Source organism: Haliotis rubra, unplaced genomic scaffold, assembly GCF_003918875.1.
Source record: "Haliotis rubra isolate DU_JTF1 unplaced genomic scaffold, ASM391887v1 Scf970, whole genome shotgun sequence".
Classification (NCBI taxonomy): Eukaryota; Metazoa; Mollusca; class Gastropoda; order Lepetellida; family Haliotidae; genus Haliotis; species Haliotis rubra.
The window spans coordinates 352713-360526 of NW_025767713.1; the positions used below are offsets into that span (position 1 = coordinate 352713).

The 7814-nt window shown below is 40.5% G+C and overlaps 1 long non-coding RNA gene across 1 annotated transcript; it reads right to left on the reverse strand.

Annotated features, from left to right (window-relative positions):
* Positions 1–957: 957 nt before the first annotated feature.
* LOC124265330 lies at positions 958–1582 on the reverse strand. Its single transcript, XR_006895424.1, has 3 exons — positions 1502–1582; positions 1321–1326; positions 958–988 (listed from the first exon to the last, which is right to left on the reverse strand). It is a non-coding gene; the product is annotated as an uncharacterized LOC124265330 (long non-coding RNA).
* Positions 1583–7814: the final 6232 nt, after the last annotated feature.

Consider the following 7814-nt stretch of genomic DNA (forward strand, 5'->3'; position numbering starts at 1 on the left):
TTGCAGAGACACATAACAGATTCTTCTCACACCTTCAGAACATTAAACGAACATGCTGGATACCCCTTTAAAGATGTAAATGTATGGATTGAACAAACAAAAAGGATAATCAACCAAATGAAAGAACCAAATGGAGATTCTACTGAATTATGCTTCTACGTCTATTGAAACAACGTTAAACAGAGGCCACTAGTTCACACCAGATCACATGAGAATATGAAAGTATCAGACGATCAAAGAATCAAAATCATTAGTTTACATCCACCATGAGGCCAAAACAAACATACAAATTGAAATATTCAGAAATCCATAATAACCCAGCCAGGGATGTTCTGGTATTTTAAATATTTGTCGAGAACGGTAGAAAACAAACTTCTTTCCATCAGTTGAATAAAACTCATCAAACCAGTTTTTCAACAAACAGCTGTTTAACCCTACCCCCGTGTCTGAGATAACCTGGAAAGGCAATCCAAATACTTTCCTCAAGTAAATATTGCAAGCAGGTAAGAAACAACCAGGAGATTATCCCCTGATTCTAGCAGGATGTCCAGCTTCACACAAGCATACATTCTCAGTTCACACCAGCAGGAGGTTACTCCCTAAATTTAGCAGGATGGTTCAGTTCACATAGGCAGCAAGTTTCCCTCTTCACAGCAGCAGGAGGTATCCACACCAGCAGGGACCTGACAATCATGTGATAAAGGAATACTTAACAGAAAGTTTGCTAAGTCGAGAAGTAGGGACTTGAGGACAAGGTTCTTTTCTATGAGTGGAAATTATGCAAACCGTTAATTCCATCTACCAGGAGCTTGCATCGACAAGCTTTACCTTGACACTACTGGCCTTAGCAGGAGGATGTTCTCAGCAGCAGGAGGAAGTACCCCCTTCGCACCAAAACAGCAGATCTCTCATCACAGCATGAGGTTTCACACTTGACACAAGCATGGGGTTTCTTTACACCATCAAGTGTGTTCTCGCCAGCATGGTCCTGGCAAACAAGTGATACAATGATAATGGTTTTAGCATTTTCTAGTACTTTGGGAATGAGTTCCATCAGGATTAGAGCCTACATCTGTAGAGTGAGGCACTAACTTGTTCGTACACAAAATGCTTAATGACTTGCTGACCATTAACTAATTGAGTTGTTGGTTAGCAAACATGGCCTATGTTTGTGCATCACGGATTAGAAAAATAATGCAAGAAAAGGGGTTCCCTTGAATAATGTCAATGATTAGGATTAATTCGAGTTAGATGTCAACACGAATTACTTTTGTTTGGGTAACATGGCTGGGATAGCTATGATATTTAAATTACCACAACCTATACCTCACATCATGCAAAATGCCTGCAACAATGAAAAAATAGGGAGTTATTTCCTTTGACCATCAACAAAAGATTCTGTCGTGGGACCCATAACTGGTAACCAATGTCTGTATAAGCCTGAACAAGTGGTGACTATAGAAAGAGAATGTAGACTTTACACTTCACTACATATCTGTACTTCCGAAGATTCTCTTCACTGCAACTGAAGACGAAGCACACAGAAGGAAAACACCTCTCAGCACTCTTGGGATTCTCTCAGCACCTTGAGGCACAATTTGCAGACACATAACAGATTCTTCTCACACCTTCAGAACATTAAACGAACATGCTTGATACCCCTTTAAAGTGTCATGTATGGATTGAACAACAAAAAGGATAATCAACCAAATGAAAGAACCAAATGGAGATTCTACTGGAATTATGCTTCTACGTCTATTGAAACAACGTTAAACAGAGGCCACTAGTTCACACTCAGATCACATGAGAATATGAAAGCATCAGACGATCAAAGAATCAAAATCATTAGTTTACATCCACCATGAGGCCAAACAAACATACAAATTGAAATATCAGAAATCCATATTAACCAGCCAGGGATGTTCTGGTATTTTAACATTTGTCGAGAACGGTAGAAAAACAAACTTCTTTCCATCAGTTGAATAAAACTCATCAAACCAGTTTTCAACAAACAGCCGTTTAACCCTACCCCCGTGTCTGAGATAACCTGAAAGGCAATCCAACACTTTCCCTCAAGTAAAATATTGCAAGCAGGTAAGAAAAACAACCAGTGAGATTATCCCCTGATTCTAGCAGGATGTCCAGCTTCACAAGCAGCATACTTCAGTTCACACCAGCAGGAGGTTAGCCATCTAAATTTAGCAGGATGGTTCAGTTCACATAGGCAGCAAGTTTCCTTCACAGCAGCAGGAGGTATCCACACCAAGCAGGGACCTGACAATCATGTGTGATAAAGGAATACTTCTAAATGAAAGTTTGCTAAGTCGAGAAGTAGGGGACTTGAGGACAAGGCTCCTTTCTAATGAGTGGAAATTATGCAAACCGTTAATTCCACCTACCAGGAGCTTGCATCGACAAGCTTACCTTTGACACTTACTGGCCTTTAGCAGGAGGATGTTCTCAGCAGCAGGAGGAAGCATCCCCTTCGCACCAACAGCAGATCTCTCATCACAGCATACAGGCTCCTCACTTGACACAAGCATGGGGTTTCCCCTTTTACACCATCAAGTGTGTTCTCGCCAGCTTGGTCCTGGCAAACAAGGATACAATGATAATGGTTTTAGCATTTTCTAGTACTTTGGGAATGAGTTCCATCAGGGATTAGAGCCCACATTCGCAGAGAGTGAGGCACCAACTTGCTCGTACACAAAATGCTTATGACTTGCTGACCATTAACTAATTGAGTTGTGCTGGTTAGCAAACATGGTATGCTTCTTGTGCATGTGATTAGAAAATAATGCAAGAAAAGGGTTCCCTTGAATAATGTCAATGATTAGGATTAATTCGAGTTAGATGTCAACACGAATTACTTTTGTTTGCAACATGGCTGGATAGTTATGATGTTTAAATCTCACAACCTATACCTCACATCATGCAAAATGTAAACAATGAAAATCGGGAAGTTATTTCCCTTGACCATCAACAAAGATTCTGTCAGTTGGACCCATAACTGGCACCAATGTATGTATAAGCCTTTGAACAAGTGGTGACTATAGAAAGAGAATGTAGACTTACACTTCACTACATATCTGTACTTCCGAAGATTCTCTCACTGCAACCTGAAGACGAAGCACACAGAAGGAAAACACCTCTCAGCACTCTTAGGATTCCCTCAGCAAATTCTGGAGGCAGCCAATTTGCAGACACATAACAGATTCTTCTCACACCTTCAGAACATTGGAAACGAACATGCTGGATACCCCTTTAAAGTGTCATGTATGGATTTGAACAAACAAAAGGATAATCAACCAAATGAAAGAACTTCAAAATGGAGATTCTACTTGAATTATGCTTCTACGTCTATTGAAACAACGTTAAACAGAGGCCACTAGTTCATACTAGATCACATGAGAATATGAAAGTATCAGACGATCAAACAATCAAAATCATTAGTTTTATATCCACCATGAGGTAAAACAAACATACAAATTGAAATATCAGAAATCCTTGGCGACTATATTAACCAGCCAGGGATGTTCTGGTATTTTAAATATTTGTCGAGAACGGTAGAAAAACAAACTTCTTTCCATCAGTTGAATAAAACTCATCAAACCAGTCTTCAACAAACAGCTGTTTAACCCTACCTCGTGTCTGAGATAACCTGGAAAGGCAATCCAAATACTTTCCTCAAGTAAATATTGCAAGCAGGTAAGAAACAACCAGGAGATTATCCTGATTCTAGCAGGATGTCCAGCTTCACACAAGCAGCATACTTCAGTTCACACACAGCAGGAGGTTACCCTTAAATTTAGCAGGGATGGTTCAGTTCACATAGGCAGCAAGTTTCCTTCACAACAGCAGGAGGTATCCACACCAGCAGGACCTGACAATCATGTGATAAAGGAATACTTTTAACAGAAAGTTTGCTAAGTCGAGAAGTAGGGGACTTGAGGACAAGGCTCCTTTCTATGAGTGGGGAAATTATGCAAACCGTTAATTCCACTCTACCAGGAGCTTGCATCGACAAGCTTACCTTTGACACTACTGGCCTTTAGCAGGAGGATGTTCTCAGCAGCAGGAGGAAGCAAATTCCCTTCGCACAAACAACAGCAGATCTCTCATCACAGTTACATGAGGTTTCACTTGACACAAGCATGGGGTTTCCCCTTTACACCATCAAGTGTTCTCGCCAGCATGGTCCCTGGCAAACAAGTGGATACAAATGATAATGGTTTTAGCATTTTCTAGTACTTTGGGAATGAGTTCCATCAGGATTAGAGCCCACATTCGCAGAGTGAGGCACCAACTTGCTCGTACACAAAATGCTTATGACTTTGCTGACCATTAACTAATTGAGCTGTTGGTTAGCAAACATGGTATGTTTTGTGCATGTGATTAGGAAAATAATGCAAAGAAAAGGGTTCCCTTGAATAATGTCAATGATTAGGATTAATTCGAGTTAGATGTCAACACGAATTACTTTTTGTTTGCAAATACGGCTGGGATAGTTATGATGTTTAAATCTCAGAACCTATACTCTTACATCATGCAAAATGCAACAATGAAAAATAGGGAGTTATTTCCTTCACCATCAACAAAAGATTCTGTCATGACCCATAACTGGCACCAATGTATGTATAAGCCTGGAACAAGTGGTGACTATAGAAAGAGAATGTAGACTTACACTTCACTACATATCTGTACTTCTCCGAAGATTCTCTTCACTGCAACTGAAGACGAAGCACACAGAAGGAAAACACCTCTCAGCACTCTTTTGGGATTCTTCTCAGCACCTGAGGCACAATTTGCAGACACATAACAGATTCTTCCTCTACACCTTCAGAACATTAAACGAACATGCTGGATACTCCCTTTAAAGTGTCATGTATGGATTGAACAAACAAAAAGGATAATCAACCAAATGAAAGAACCAAATGGAGATTCTACTCGAATTATGCTTCTACGTCTATTGAAACAACGTTAAACAGAGGCCACTAGTTCACACCAGATCACATGAGAATATGAAAGTATCAGACGATCAAAGAATCAAAAATCATGAGTTTACATCCACCATGAGGCCAAACAAACATACAAATTGAAATATCAGAAATCCATATTAACCAGCCAGGGATGTTCTGGTATTTTAAACATTTGTCGAGAATCTGGTAGAAAACAAACTTCTTTCCATCAGTTGAATAAAACTCATCAAACCAGTCTTTCAACAAACAGCTGTTTAACCCTACCCCTGTGTCTGAGATAACCTGAAAGGCAATCCAAATACTTTCCTCAAGTAAATATTGCAAGCAGGTAAGAAACAACCAGGAGATTATCCCCTGATTCTCAGCAGGATGTCCAGCTTCACACAAGCTAGCATACTTCAGTTCACACCAGCAGGAGGTTACCCTTAAATTTAGCAGGATGGTTCAGTTCACATAGGCAGCAAGTGTCTTCACAGCAGCAGGAGGTATCCACACCAGCAGGGACCTGGACAATCAAGTGTGATAAAGGAATACCTTAACAGAAAAGTTTGCTAAGTCGAGAAGTAGGGGACTTGAGGACAAGGCTCCTTTCTATGAGTGGAAATTATGCAAACCGTTAATTCCACCTACCAGGAGCTTGCATCGACAAGCTTACCATTTGACACTACTGGCCTTTAGCAGGAGGATGTTCTCAGCAGCAGGAGGAAGTACCCTTCGCACCAACAGCAGATCTCTCATCACAGCATGAGGTTTCACACTTGACACAAGCATGGGGTTTCCCTTTACACCATCAAGTGTGTTCTCTCGCCAGCATGGTCCTGGCAAAACAAGCGATACAATGATATCGGTTTCTGTAGCATTTTCTAGTACTTTGGGAATGAGTTCCATCAGGATTAGAGCCCACATTCGCAGAGTGAGGCACCAACTTGCTCGTACACAAAATGCTTATGACTTGCTGACCATTAACTAATTGAGCTGCTGGTTAGCAAACATGGTATGTTTGTGCATGTGATTAGAAAATAATGCAAGAAAAGGGTTCCCCTTGAATAATGTCAATGATTAGGATTAATTCGAGTTAGATGTCAACACGAATTACTTTTTTGTTTGCAAACATGGCTGATAGTTATGATGTTTAAATCTCAATAACCTATATACTCACATCATGCAAAATGCAACAATGAAAAATATGGGAGCCTATTTCCTCTTGACCATCAACAAAGATTCTGTCATGGACCCATAACTGGCACCAATGTATGTATATAAGCCTCGGAACAAGTGGTGACTATAGAAAGAGAATGTAGACTTACACTTCACTACATATCTGTACTCCGAAGATTCTCTTTCACTGCAACTGAAGACGTGAAGCACACAGGAAGGAAAACACCTCTCAGCACTCTTGGGATTCTCTCAGCACCTTGAGGCACAATTTGCAGACACATAACAGATTCTTTTCTCACACCTTCAGAACATTAAACGAACATGCTGGATACCCCTTTAAAGTGTCATGTATGGATTGAACAAACAAAAAAAGGATAATCAACCAAATGAAAGAACCAAATGGAGATCTCTACTGAATTATGCTTCACGTCTATTGAAACAACGTTAAATAGAGGCCACTAGTTCACACCAGATCACATGAGAGAATATGAAAGTATCAGACGATCAAAGAATCAAAATCATGAGTTTACATCCACCATGAGGTCAAAACAAACATACAAATTGAAGAAATATCAGAATCCATATTAACCAGCCAGGGATGTTCTGGTATTTTAAATATTTGTCGAGAACGGTAGAAAACAAACTTCTTTTCCATCAGTTGAATAAAACTCATCAAACCAGTCTTTCAACAAACAGCTGTTCTTAACCCTAACCCCCGTAGTCCGAGATAACCTGGAAAGGCAATCCAAATACTTCCTCAAGTAAATATTGCAAGCAGGTAAGAAACAACCAGGAGATTATCCCCTGATTCTAGCAGGATGTCCAGCTTCACACAAGCAGCATACTTTCAGTTCACACCAGCAGGAGGTTACCCTTAAATTTAGCAGGATGGTTCAGTCTACATAGGCAGCAAGTTTCCCTTCACAGCAGCAGGAGGTATCCAATAACCAGCAGGGACCTGACAATCATGTGATAAAGCGAATACCTCTAACAGAAAAGCCTGCTAAGCCGAGAAGTAGGGGGACTTGGATGACAAGGCCTCTTCACTATGATGAGTGGAAATTATGCAAACCGTTAATGCCACCTACCGTAGCCTGCATCGACAAGCTTACCTTTGACACCACTCGGCCTTTAGCAGGAGGGATGTTCTCAGCAGCAGGAGGGAAGTACCCCTTCGCACCAACAGCAGCAGATCTCAATACAGCATGAGGGTTTCACTTTGACACAAGCATGGGGTTTCTTTACACCATCAAGTGTGTTCTCAAGCAGCTTGGTCCTGGCAACTAAGTGATGCTAAATATAATGTTTTTAGCATTTTCTAGTACTTTGGGAATGAGTTCCATCAGGGATAGGAGCCCACATATCTGCAGAGTGAGGCACCAACTTTGTTTCGTACACAAAATGCTTAAGGACTTTGCTGACCATTGAACTAATTGAGTTATTGGTTAGCAAACATGGTGCGTTTCCAGCATGTATTGAAAATAAATGCAAGTAAAGGGTTCCCTTGAATAATGTCAATGATTAGTACTCTCAATTCGAGCTAGATGTCAACACGAATTACTTTTTGTTTGCAACTTGGCTGGGATAAGCTATGATGTTTAAACCCCAGAACCTATACTCACATCATGCAAAATGCAACAATGAAAAAGCGAGGGTTTATTTCCCTTTGACCATAAA